The sequence below is a fragment of the Ambystoma mexicanum genome, chromosome 6p, assembly GCF_040938575.1.
Source record: "Ambystoma mexicanum isolate Mex_15411 chromosome 6p, UKY_AmexF1_1, whole genome shotgun sequence".
Taxonomy (NCBI): domain Eukaryota; kingdom Metazoa; phylum Chordata; class Amphibia; order Caudata; family Ambystomatidae; genus Ambystoma; species Ambystoma mexicanum.
In genome coordinates, this window is record NC_090935.1 from 1,347,149,266 (window position 1) to 1,347,163,889 (window position 14,624).

Consider the following 14,624-nt stretch of genomic DNA (forward strand, 5'->3'; position numbering starts at 1 on the left):
TAACATTCAGATGAACTGTAGGTATGTGTGTTCCCTTAATCCATCCCTTTGCCTGATAGGATTTTCCTATTTGCAATGTAGGATGATGTCATAGCTGACGTACATCGAGGTATTAAGCCTTTTGCGTAATGGAAATGCGCTGAGAGTGTGTGAGCTAAAATTTGTTTGTTCGCCAGTTATCCCTACTTTATTAAACTGCTAATGAAGTAGTATTTTGACTTATTCCTTGAGTCTGTGATCCTTTGGGCCTGAGATAATTTATTTGGTAATCCTATTTGGCACTCGGAACGCTCCAAATGCTATTACACATTTTGGTAGTGGTGCGGATGGTTCAGATCCAGAAACTTGGATTTTTGATGTCTTCCACCATTAGCCAGAAGATCGCAGAGTATCCTGTGAAGAGCGGAGAAAACACACGTGTGAAACGAGATGGTCGGCAGGTGTCTCTTTGAAGAAATTCCTGTCCAGTCCCACGGGCACCCGTGGACTGAAGTCGAACTGTTCGATTGGGGAAGAGTGAATACCAAACGGATCGAACTGAGCAATTGATGTAAGTAGAACATCGAAAGTGGCAAATAAAAGGGCAGGGGCTGTATTGCAAGTGTAGATATATAGTGGGGGAAACGTAACAGGATTTGTTTAAAAGAGAGAGAGATTCACACTCTAAAATGGGGTAAAATGGAGATGAGCTACTTTTATTATAGACAGTAAAGAAAGACAATTGTAGAATTTGTTGTGCATCTTTGTTTGGGGTTATGAATATGTTAGTGTAGCTGTGACAATATAGGTCATAAATTGAAAATATAGAACAATAGTAATAATTTGAATGCGCCAATCATATGACAGTGAAAGCTGAGAAAAAACATATCAAAATAAGATTCTTAAATTGTTGATAATAAAATAGCAGGACAGTGGGAATTGATAAACTATAACGAAGAAGCAAAATGAATATTATTGTGTAGGCTTGAAAATAGATTGAAGAATTGTTTTTTGAAATGGGTGGCGATTGATGGTGCTCGCCCGAATTGATTGTTGTGATATAATTAATGTAAGTAATAATAAATGGTCTGGTAAGTATTGGCAGTTAAAAACAACTTGTCATCATGGAGGACACTCCTCTTCCACATTTGTGCAAAACATTACCATGGTACATACCTAAAATCAGGAAATATCATGGTGAATGGGTAAGAGGCACGGCTGACAATGTTAATGCCTTTGCCTCAAGAGGGTTCCCTATCAATGATATGATATGATATGGCATTTATTACGGGCCTATACACAGGTGTTTCAAGGCGCAACAAGGCAAGGCAGGGGCAACAGAGGGAAGACAGACAACGAACCTACTAGGCCAAGTGTCATTCAGATCGCGCAAGTGCATGGGAAGGAGGAAGGGGAAAGTGCAGGGGGCGATGGGGAAGGTGACAGTGCAATACAAGAGATAATAGAATAAATAACAAAATAAAGTACGGCCAGCAGGTGGCAAGTGCAAGGGAGAAGGGTAAGTGCAGGCATCAGGTTTCGAGTGCTTTTGGTAGGACTGTAGGGATACAGAGGACAGAACACAAGGGCAGTGCAGGTGTGCGGCTGGCAGAGGGGGGGACCTGGGCCCGCGATCAGAGGGTGGCCAGGTAGACCAGTCTAGCTTCAGTATAAGCCAGGAAATCAGCAGGGAGGAGGAGGAGAAAAAGCAGAAGCAAAGAGAAAGGTTTTGAGGTGCTTCCGGAACCAGAGATGGTTCTCCTCAAGTTTCAGGGGGCCAGGGAGGCTGCTCCAGAGGGAGGCCCTGCCCGAAGAAAGTGATCTACCACCAACTTGTTGCTTGGAGAAGTGAATGACCCTGAGGAAGTTGGAGGAGGATGAGCGAAGAGCTCGAGAAGGAAGATGTTTAGGAAGAGAGAGTTGAAGGTATTGAGGCCTCTGGCCCCAGAAGGCCTTGTGGACAATGCAGAGGGTTTTTAACTTATCAAGAACAGTATTACAACACATGACAACATACTTGCATGCTGTGTACACAGGGAAGAAGTTACAAAAAAGGTTAGCTATTTTAGAGCTATGGAAAATATATCAGAGCGAGAGAGAAGATCAACCCGAGAAAGAGTGGATGCTTAATCACCATGAAGGGGAGGGTGAAGCGCCCACAGCTCCTTTTTCTCCTTCTGAAAACAACAGTCAACCACTGAGAAACAGGGACTCTATCCTCTAAAAGAGTTCAAAGCAGCAGCGGGGTATATTAATCCGATATATACACCCACTGCTTATAATAGTCAAGATAGTACAGAAGAAAGTAAGACTAAAGAAAGCAAATAATGTCCAGACGTAGTAAAAGTGGGGAGCGTAATGAGAGAAGGGATAGACTGATAGAGATAGAAGAACAGACCAATAAACAAAAAGGAGAGAAAGATAAAGCTAGTGAAGTGACAATTGTACAGAATGAGAGGATGGGAGGACAAATACTACTTAAATTAGACGGAAAGGGTTTTGACGAAGTTAAAGAAAGAGAGGAAAGAGAGGGAAAGGAAAGAAAGGAAAAGGAATGAGAAAGGGCATACAAAAATGAAAAGGGAAAAAGAGGAAGCGAAAGGAAGAATGAAGAAGGTATGAAGAGCAGGTAAAAAAGAAATAGAGAAAAGATGTGGAAACGAAAAAATGTGAGGAAATAAAAACACATAGTTTGAAAGAAAGAAGGTTGCAGTGAAGGTGAGGGGAAGAAGAAAAGAGGGAGATGAGAATACAGAAGAAACAGGAACAGAAGGAAATGAGAAGGAGTAGGGGACAAAGGAAGATCGAAATAGATCACATTGTTAACAGATGTGTAATACCAATTGAAGAATGAGAACGATGGGTGGTAGAGTGAAGGTCACAACAGCCCCACAGGGAGCTGCATGAGATACCTAGAGTACCCAAATGGGCTGATGAGCATAAGGCAGAAGACATAGGGAAAAGGATCAGGGAATTATATAGAGAGATGAGGATAAAAGATGGCTATCAGACTGGAGGGAGTATTGAAGGATCTCCACCGAGAGAAACAAGAGGTAGAATGGATGATGTATGACAAGAATAGAATGCTGTCATTAAGCAGACTAGATCTTGATGATGAGGAAAGGGTTAACAGCCATACCAGCTGAGGTATAATGATGTCAGACGAAGAAAAGGAAGAAAATGAGAGAGCGCGAGAAGAGGGCGCATGTGGTTCTTTGATAGATCTAGACATAGGAATAGCGGTAAAGTGGTCAGATGTAGGAGAAGCAGAAGCAAAAACACCAGAACCTATATCATATCCTGAATGACCACAAGAACAATTACATAGTATAGGGGAACTGTCCCCACGTTATGCAAGTAGATTGAGGTCATTCATTGAGGGAGAAGACGAGTTGGCGGAACGAGACCCACATGAAAGACAAGAAGCTTAGGTGGATGCGTGCCATTTAATAACTGTAAAGCACAAATATGGTTGGGCACTTACAGCAAAGTATCCTGATGCAACAGAGATGGGTGTGATTATAACAAGGAAAATGGGAGAGAACGAATATCCTGTTGCTTATATTCAGAAGTTTCACAAACACAGGCATCTTGAGACAAGGGAATCATGGGATAAAACAGTAGCATTATTTGTGCAAAGGCAGATGAAAAAACAGGTAGGGATTGAAGCAAAGCCATGTTCAGAAATGCAGTTGACTATTGTACGCCATTGTCGATTGTTACCAGAGAATAATAAGAAAAAAGTGGAGAAAGGGAAACTTGAGGAAGCAAAGTCAGTTCAAAAACAATTGACGGAATTTGCCATCGAAGGAGCAGTACTAACGAGTGGTGAAGGAGTGGTTACACAAGAGTTACAGCCTATAAATGTATGGTACCCAGCAGATAATAATAATAATAATAATAATAATAATAATAATAATAATAATAATAATAATAATAATAATAATAATAATAATAATAAATAATAATAATTTAGCATTTATATAGCGCTACAAACCATCAGTTATCTGAGCACTGATTATTATTACCCACGGTGTGTGGTGCTCATTTAACGACCTCAGAAGGATGAAAAGCTGAGTTTGGCCCTGTCGGGATTCGAACCTGCGTCAGCAGGCTCTGCACAGATGTCAAAGCGAGAGGCCTGGGGATGATTTTATATCCGCAATAGGAGAGCCCACACACCGACCTGATGTGTTCAGTACTATCACTGACATTAGACCCCCAAGAGGAATCGAGGGTCAGGGTAATGATAGGATGCAAGACATTTCCGTTTCTTGAGGACACGGAAGTGACTCGTTCCTGTATTTAAGAGGGAAAGTATCCAATGTCTGGCTTTGGCATGAATGCACAGGGATTTTCTAGGGCTATGAGTTTAGTTCCTTTTACTGACTAATTACCAATTTCAATAGGAGAACATGATGTGTCTATGCCACTATTGTAATACCGACAGACACCAGTTAACATGTTAGGACGTGACTTAATGACAAAACTTAGCATGATGATATCATTTACTCACAAAGGGATAACATGTTCTACTCCAGGGATACATTAAATACATGTAAGAGAATCTATACTAGTATTTCCAGGCCAAAAAACATTGCAAGGAGTTCTTTTAGACCCAGAAGTCTTTTTGTGTGTAGCAAATAATGTGTTGACATGGCTTCCTGGAGTGATAGGTAAATTGCTGAGGATACTTGATGTTTTTTTTTTTAGGCCAGAAATAACTATGAATGTTGAGAAAGGACAGGTTATTCCCATAGAACTAGAGGCAGCAAGGGTGGCTGTTCATGGGATAGATGATGAAGGAAGAGCATGGAGAACAGTAAAAGCTCTTGACAAAAGATGTAGACTAACAGACTTGACAGACAGAGAGTTATTCAGAGATGAGTATTCAGATGATGAATTAGTATTTTTCATAAGTCTCACTTATTGGATTACAGTTGTGAATAGGAAAATACCACAGAGAATGACATTGATAAGAAATAAACTGCAATTTTAACCAGGAAGCTGGAAGCTTAAACCCGGAGCATTTTTACCATGAGCAAAACAGTACCCCATGTCCAGAGAAACAGATGAAGGTATATTTGAAACCATTTCCGCTTAAGTACAGTAGGGAATACTAGTGCCATCAGACTCCATATGTAACACAGCTGTGTACCCAGTAATGAAATCAATGGGGAGGGGTCGTGAGGATTTATTCAGGATCTATGCCCCTAAACAATATTATCAAAGCAGAGTTTCCTCTAGGTCCAAACCCAGCTATGATATTATGTAACATCCCAGCTGCAGGACCTAGGCAACATAAACTTGAGAGTGCAATCATTCAGTACGTAGATCACATATTAGTGTACAGCGAGACAGATGAAAAATGCAGCGAAGACTCAGGACAGTTAATGACAGTATTGGTAGGAAAAGGATATGAAGTGGACACGGAGAAACAACAGTATTGCTAGGAAGAGGTCCTGTACATAGGACAGCTTATTTCTCAAGAAGAATGAAAAGTAACACTTGAAAGAGCAGAAGCAATCATGAAAACTCTAAATCCTATGACAGTGAGAGAAATGCGGCAATTTGAAGGCATTTCCAATTATTGTAGGGCCTGGGTTTTTTATTACAGTACATATATTAGACCAATTTTGAAAGGACTTAAAGAAGCACAGACAAGTAAAGATGAGATTGTATGCACAGATGAGATGATAGAAGGATTTGAAGAATTGAAATGGGCAATTTCTTTAGCCCTATAAAGATGAGTTTTATTTATTCTCGCGTTCAAATGGAGTGGTAATGACAGCAGTCCTTATGCAGAAAACAACATTAGGACATGGACACAAATCATTGGCTTATAACAGTGGGATGATTCTAGACCCAGTGATGAGAGGTCATTACCCTTGTGAACAAGCATTAGCTGCTGCTGCTTTCGCAATTGAGAAAGCTGCAAGTATTTCAATGGGATGCTCAATGACATTGTACATCGAGCATTCCTTATTCGCCATTTTGGAGAAACCTAAAAACACTTTGCTCCACACAAAGAGCTTCAGGTTATGCGGTGATTCCGAGTCCAGCAATCAAAATTGTTAGATGTAGAGTGATGAATCCAGCGACATTCATATCAGAATCAGTAGAGCAGGAGGAGTATGTATATGATTGCACAATGTATACTGAGTTTTATGATGATATTCCCCACATTAAAGAAACCGCAGTAGGAAGGGGGAAATTCTATTTATTGATGGTTCTTCAAAAATTCATCGAACTAAAGGAGAAAGTTAACGGGATCAGCAGTAGTGAAGTTAAGAAAGGGTGGTGCATTGGGAGAAGTCACAAGTGCAATATTGCCTTCACATTGTTGAGCACAGGCTGCAGAATTAGTGCGCTTATCGGTGCACTTCAGAGATAAGACGATGAGGACGTGACAGTGTACTCTGACTCCACCTATGTGACGTCAACCATACATGCAGGGTTGTCACGCTGGAAAAGGAGGGGCTTCCTCCACGCAGACGGCACACAACATGTACAAGCTTCTAAAGGTAATAAAGGTCCCAGTGGCTATCGAAGCTGCAGATGTTGAAGCAAAAAGAGCAGCATATTTTCCAAATATTTCTAACTTATTTCAAAGTAGAAAGTGTTAAGCAAATGTCAGAATGTTGTATGCTCATGAAAGAAGGCTTTAATATGTTATCCATTGTACAGTTATTTGAGCTGCAAGGTTGAGTTCCATAAGAGGAACAGGAATTATGGAAAAGAAGGGGGTGTTCTTTATCCCCCACAAAGGCTATATGGAGACACAATAGTACTGGAAAGCCAGTTATGCCTTTAGCATTGGTAAGAGTTGGACTGGATCAGCTTCACTATCCTGTGCATACAACCAGAGAGAATCTTGCTGCCATGATCGCAGAAGACTGGCATTGGACACATTTGTTAGAACATATTGCACAGTTTATTGTGAACTGCATTGTCTGCCAGAAATTCACAGTAGGGCATACCTTGCAAACAGTAAGAGGATCAATACCCCGCCCCAATGGTCTTTTTCAGCATCTACATATAGATTATGTGGATACGTTGCAAATATGCAGTGGCTATAGATCCATGTTCGTAGTAGTGTGCCCTTTTTCCCTATAGATTAAGGAAGGTCCATGCACGCACCCTGATGCCACATGTGCTGTCAAATTTCTTGTACGTGAGGTGTTTTCTAGATGGGGTGTATGTGAAGTCCTGCGATCTGTTGATGAGCCACACTTTGTAAATGAGATGTTCGAACTCTTCTATTAGGCATAAAGCATACATTTTCATCAGCTTATCAAATGATATTTGCGAGCATTCAAACAGACTCCTTAAAGAAAGGATTGCTAAGATCAAGATGACTTTGGAGAAAGGATGGCTATATTGCCTACCCATTGCCCTATTTGCATTAAAGACCCAGCCTGGCTAAGATCACCACCGGACTCCTCATGAGTTGGTGACTGGATGCCGCATGAGAGCACCACTTGCTCCTCCCACTCGAATAGACACTGATGCCCATAGTGTAGCAAAGACATTAGGAGATGAGATGTATGATTATTTGACAAATATGACTGCTAGTGTTTCTTTTATTTCCCATCAGATCATAATCAGAAGGAAGGGTCGAAGAAGATTGATGAAGACAGTAGTCAAACGATCAATCCAATTGAACTGTTAATGCCACCCAGTTTGTATCAAGGGGACCAAGTGCTTGTAAAGAGTTTTTTCCTCACTTGGAATAAGCCCCGTTTTGAAGGACTATACCTAGTAGAGCGGGTCACTCCCATTGCCTTGAAGATGCAGGAAAATGAGCATGGCTGCATCTGAGTGACGTAAAGCCTTACAAAGGAGAGACCTTTACCACTCTGGCACTCGTTGACAGCAAAGCAAGAGAAGTTCCACAATTGCAGACCAGATCGGATACCAAGAGCCAACAGCAGTCATCAAAATAAAAAAAAAATCAAACTTCCCAAGTTTAAAGGGAAACAAATAACTTTGCAGTGCTCACAGATCTATATCTGATAGGTTAAAGATATAATGCTTTGAAAAAAGAAAACAGAAAAAGAAGAACACATATCACACTTTATGTTGCCTATAACATTGTGCACATTCTTCTATGCTGTTTTCACGTATATACATAGATCTTATCCAGCTCTAGTGAAAATTGTCACCTTTTTTTTGGAAATCCTAAAACAGCCCCGATTAATCAAAGGATCATCATGGCAATAATTGTACAATTCTACTTATAGAAAAAGTGTGGTTGTTACAATTAGTAACAAGAAATAAACGTTGATAAAAGACAATGGGAATTTTCCAGTTTGTAAGAGAAACATTGCTAATGAGAAGACTGATTAATACACAGAATGCAGTACGACACATGATTTCTTTTGTAATATTTCTTGTAGCTGCGTTTTGTACTATGTGTTGTCTTTTCTTCCTTATTCTTATAGTAGTTCATCAAAAGATGTTTTACAATGTAGATGAGGTGCCTGACAATGAGAGAGCTGTTTCTATCCCTAACAAAAACACGAGTGATATTTTCCCTGAGATTTTCAAACAAATTAATCAACTTTAAGAGGGATGTTAGAGAATATTATCAGGTTATAAATACATATCTTGATAATTCAGCCCATTTAAAAGATAACATGTGGTATCAGCACAGGAGTGAAGTGGGGAGAAGAACATCAGACAAGACCTGCTATGCATGTTCTATCATCCCTTATGCCATGAGCACAGCCAGAACATTTATAGCAAGAGAAATACCTTTACAAGAGGACAATTTGAAGGGAAGCGGGCAACCATACAATGGATGTCAACAAGAGCGTTCCCATATGAAGATGCTTACAACAAAATGCAGAAGATGATAAAAGACCCGGGTTGGAAAAGCACAATGCTCATGTAGTCATTTAGTGAACTGACTGGAGGAGAGATGAGAATTGTTGAACAAAAGAGACTGGATTGTGCAGACACATGAGAAACTCTAGGATTGCCAGGATGCTGGGAGAGACCTCAGCTATTGATATATGGACAAGTTGCCACTAGTACAGGATGGGAAGAAGGAATGTTGGAAAGCAGTATACACTTATTGATGACAGCACCAGTAAGGATAGTGCAAGTAGTAAATGATGGATGCCTTAAGGAATGGGCCAAGTATTCGAAGTTACTAACATGGGTCGAATATGAACCAGAATATGTATCAGTAATTCCAATAAAGAATGCAGTACTGTGTTTCGAACAACTACAAGCCTGAGAAAGCTCGCGAGTTGAGCGGAACGCGTTGCGTTTTTCCAAACATTGGGGACTTAAAGATCATGTAGAGTCCCAGTCTGCCCAGGATTCTGTACTGTGAGGAGCTGCTGCTACTGTTCGTGCTTTGGAAAAACTAACTATTCTGGCCCTTTAAGCTGGTAGACTCCACCCTTAAAAGGGTGTTGTTGGCGCGAAGCTCCGCGCGGAGTACCGTAGAGTCCCAGTCTGCCCAGTCCGCCTCAAGATGGTGAAAGATCTGGCGATCACCAAGAAGCGAGTATGCAGTGCAAAAATGGCTGTGCCAGGCCCTCAGACAAGGTTAAAGACGCTGTTCGAGCGCTGGCAGTCGAAATTGCCCAGAGCAGCTGGCCCTATGGAGTCCACCGAGATAAATGGTGAGGTAAATGCCGACATGTCTCTATCAACGTGTACTCAGTTATCTGTGACTTCTCTGGTGCCATCTCTACAGTCGCTTGCCTCAGTATCTGTACTCCCCAGTCCTGAGGCGGCGTGTATAACACAGGTTCTGAGTCCTTTATCTACACATCAATTACATGCATATGTTGCTTCTGAAGTAGCAACAGACATAACAGACATACCAGGTTCTCCAGAAGTATCACATGAGTCGATGCTGGGAGGAAACGATAGAGTCACGTTGCCGAACACCGGCGGATTTGAAAATATAGAAGATTTGGGACGTGGTCCTTTAAATAACATCATTATTGATGCCTCGCTGTTTCTATCTCCATTCAATGTCACAGACACCAAATTACTTGAAGTACATTTTCCCTTAAACTCCATAGAACAAAGGGAAGTGTCGTTCGATCCCCAGCTCAAAGACGTCCAAAAGAAATGCCTTGTGGGTCCTGAAGTTCACCGTCTGTTAACTCCGGTTGAAGCAAGGGTTGGATCTCAATCGGCTTGCACAGCGTATTCAGCTGACTCTGAATTGGCTTCATCTGCTGAACCTCCGTCCATGCCCCGCTCTTGCGTGAGCAAACATTCTCTAGCTCCACCTTATCTTAAGCAGATGGTGTTTGCTTTCCCAGGCGCCTGTGACGAGGCACTGAGAATTACCCACGCGGCTACAAACTGGAATGCTAAAAATAGCACAAGCGGTGTTCTGAGTGAAAACCGAATGGCGATTGGACATGGAGCCGTTGGCCCTCATAGAGCCAGTGCTATTACATCAAACAGGGCGGTTCTAAACCCTGTAACACCTGTTCCACTCAGCATAAAAACAGCAGTGTTCGAACATCCTGAAATACAAACGTCTGCTCAATTAAAAGCAAGCTTTGATGTGGTGGAGCGCGAAGCGCGTTTAACAAAATGCTTGTCTGAAGACTACATGAAAATAAAAGACAAGCTGGTAAACAGCTTCTCATTATCAGCTAAAAAAAAAGCTGTGGAGAGCAATGTGGTTCCGAGTTTACCTGTAAATAATGTAACCAGTACAGAGGTTCGCAGTTCGACAAATAATAGAGACAGAACAAGTACTCCTCAGATGAACAACAAGCGAGTAAATGTGAGCTCTCATGGGTCAAGAAATACGCCGAATGTGTCAGTGCACCATAATTGCAATGAGTCGATTTCGGAAATGTCACAAAATAATGAAAACTACTCAGCAGTTTCAAATGAAGGTTTATCGATTCAGCCACACAATGAGCTGCCACTTAAGGAGAAAGACTCCGAAAGTGCCTTGAAGGCAAACATTTCTGTGGCTGCGTCAATCCAAATTCATAACAATGTGTTAGCCGCCACGTCTGTCGCTTTGCTCCCATTTGTAAAACTGTATGAATCTCTGAATGATTCCATAAGAGATCAAGGGGCAATAATGGCCAATTTGGACAAGAAATTGTCGGATTTAACACACAGTTTTGTGTTGTTACAGCAAAAAAATGAAATGGAGGCAAACATATCACTTCAATGGCAGCATAGATTAAGTGACCTGGCAATGAAAGAGCACACCAAGTCAGCCGACCTTATGGATGCCATCCTTGAATGCATGAAATGGTTTCGCCACCTGGACAAAAATCGTCTGAATGATCCACCTCTCTGCTTGAACGCACATGGCTATCAACATGTAAAGGTCGGTGAAAATACAGCCAACTCAGACACTCTTCAAGAAGAGACAAGATCTACCATTCAGCTTCCTTCTCGTCAAGCGCAGGCAGTGGGTGTAAAAGTTCCAGTTACATGCCCCACTCCATCAGTCTCAGCCGAGATGGGTAAAAAAACCCAGGATCAGACTCCCGCAGTCGTGATAGTAGAGTCTAGTCCCATTTCTGAAATACCAGCAGCGCCAGAGCAAAATAACACAAAAGAAAATCATTGCAATACCTTTGGCATTTTTTTGGGTAATGCAAAGTCTTTAGATCTCTCCACGAAAATGTTCGACGTCACCAACAATAAGAAACCTGCCGTGAAAACACGACTGAGAAAGCAAAACCCTGCAAAAACTAAACAGTTTATACGAAACCTGTCGACACCAAGCAAACTGGGTCTTTTTCAGCGGGTGCCCCCTGGTAAGAAACAAGCTGCCTCAGCAAACAATCTCAATCACCAGGGTGAGTCAAAGAAGGACGAACAACCTACTCTTCATCAGGAGAAAAACCCAAAAAAACGGATAAGGCTTGACTCGGAATCTAAAACAGCGGAGACAGAAAAATAATCATTGGATTTTGGTGAGTGGTCAACCTACTCCATCGACGCAGAGGATGACGCCGGTATAGAGGAAAATGAGAGTGCGCTAGGTGCAAATTCGCATAGTATGTCTCCTGCGCCTGTATCGTCCAATCACTCGCCTTGCAGATGTAAATTGAACAAAAGCAAAATAAATCAAACAAATAATCGCAAGGTGGTCTGCAGCTCGGCAGCTAAAACTACTGCAAAGAAGCTGGAATTTGAACCAAAGGATGCGAATCAAAAAAGAAAACAGCTAAACACAGCTCTAAATCCAAGAGCAACCCAAGCTCAAAGGTCAAAAAATTCCACCAAAGAACCTCAAGTACGTTCTGAAAAAAACGTAGTCCCAAAAATTTTGATTAGGAGAGTTCGGATTGATAATATATTTCCCGACAGCAATGAATTGAATCTAAATAGAAGCAATGTGATGCGCCTATTTCATGTTATTCCATCATTGCGCACAATTACTTCAGATGACATTCGTATTGTAGAATACCTATCAGAGTCGTGTTCTGATCAGGTATTATTACATATGCGCTCACAAGCAGTAGAAAAAACAATATTATCAGCAAAAGACGAACTTCTCTCCTACGGATTTGAGGTTTCATACCAGAACGAAGATCCTAACAAACAACGGTCCAAGAGTTCATCATCAGTTGAAGATAATCGCTCTGCGAATGAAAAACGGAGAGATGTTTTAAGAGAGGTATTCAAAATACAGCCTGCCGAGATTGACAATGCCCGTGCGGCCAATGTGGGAGCATCAGTGGATATGCAAAGAAGGAAGTAACTAGACCAGCCGAATGGAAAAGTGATGTGTGAACTGGTGTCATGGAACACACGTGGATTTAGCCACCTCCTTCAGGATCTACCATTCTCCTTAGACAACAATTTTGCGCTGTGCTTACAAGAAACGTGTCTGCGCAAAGCCCCGGCAAGAGATGGCTACTCTATACTTCTAAACCCCGCTGGGAAAAATCACAGAGGTCGACCCTTTTCTGGGCTTCTAATAATGCTTAACAACTCATTTGGCTGGGAAATAACCAAAACATATATGCCTAATTTTTTTGTTCAAGGCATTTTGTTAGAATTCAAGCCATCTGTATTCAAAGTTTCCAAAAAGTTACTTTTGATCAATACATATTGGAACCCTTCCATGATTTCAACCAGTGAATATTTGGATTCAATAACATTAGTCATAGATGATTGTCTATTGAAATACCACAAATTGCAGATAATCATATGTGGCGACCTTAACTGTTCCTGGTTTGATGACACTCAGCCAACAAATTGGGCAACAAAAGAACCAGTCGAGTCCAATGAAGAGAGAAGAACGCAATGGCAAGGAGTGATGAAAATACGAGACTGTGATATGTTAAATGGAAAGACGAAAAGTGATAATCCACCGAAGTCGACATGGCATGGCAGATCGAGGCACAAAACCCTAGATTACATTTGGATTTCAAACAACGTGTGGGTCGACATTAATGACCTAAAAATCTCTAGGTGTGACATCAGTGACCACAATCCGATACATCTTTCCTGGTGGTGCGACAAATATACACCTGATGGTCGCTATGATACTGCCGTCTTAGTCAACCATGGAGGGAACAGAATAAGCATCAACACAGCACAACTAGTCAAGTTTTCACAAAAATTTAAGATGGGGAAACAATCTCCAAAAAGCAAAATAAATGTTGTGCCTATGTTGTCAGAATTTCGTGTAATAAACAAATCAGGAGCCAGTGCGCCGAAAGTACAGAAGCATGTCTTCAGTCGATTGGTGCAGATTGAAAAAAAGTTGCTGCGAAAAGATCTAAGGCAGCTCAAGAGAAAACATGGTCATAATGTAGGCCCACTAATTAAAAAAAGGAAGCTGAAATACAGAAACTGGCTAAAGTCTTTTGCCTTCTTGCGAGACCAGGAAAGAGGGGAACACATGTTAAAGTTGATTTTGAATCACAAGTCTAGGGAAACTTGGAAGATCTTAAACCAAGGATCCTTAATCCAAGACTCTATGCAGTCAAACGGAATATCGAGGATGAAATGGGAAGAACATTTCCTCAATGTATTCGGAACAACATCTTCATGCGAACTTGTTCAGACTGAGAAAAGCATTGAGCCCTGGGACGTGATAGAGAACATTGATGATATTGAAGAAGTCATAAAGCATCTAAAGAACTCAAGAGCCGCAGGGCCTGACGGCATAACAAACATCATGCTCAAAGAAAAAAAAGAAAATTGGTCTCATTTCATTGTGTATCTGTTTGAATTAATTGCATCAGCGAAAGAAGTTCCTGAATCATGGCGAATGGCCATTGTTGTTCCAATATTTAAGAAGGGCAGTCGGGACGACCCCTCGAATTATCGACCGATTGCTCTTCTAGACACAATTGGAAAAATCTTTGCAACCTGTTTGCAACAGAAATTAGCGAAATGGGCACTTGGCGCTGGGTTGATGGACTGCAGACAGACAGGTTTCACCAAAGGAGTGGGAACAGAAGTAAATCTTTTAAATCTGTTAAAATTGGAGACGCTAAAAAGAAAGTAGCATTCATCGATATACGTCAAGCCTTTGACTCCATAAATCGAGTCAAATTATGGGGAAAGTTAGCCAAGTGGAATTGTCCAACATCGATATTGGATCCGGTGATAGCCCTTCATTCAAATACCACTATGCGTGTACGTATGAATGCTTTGGGGGAGTTATCGAATAA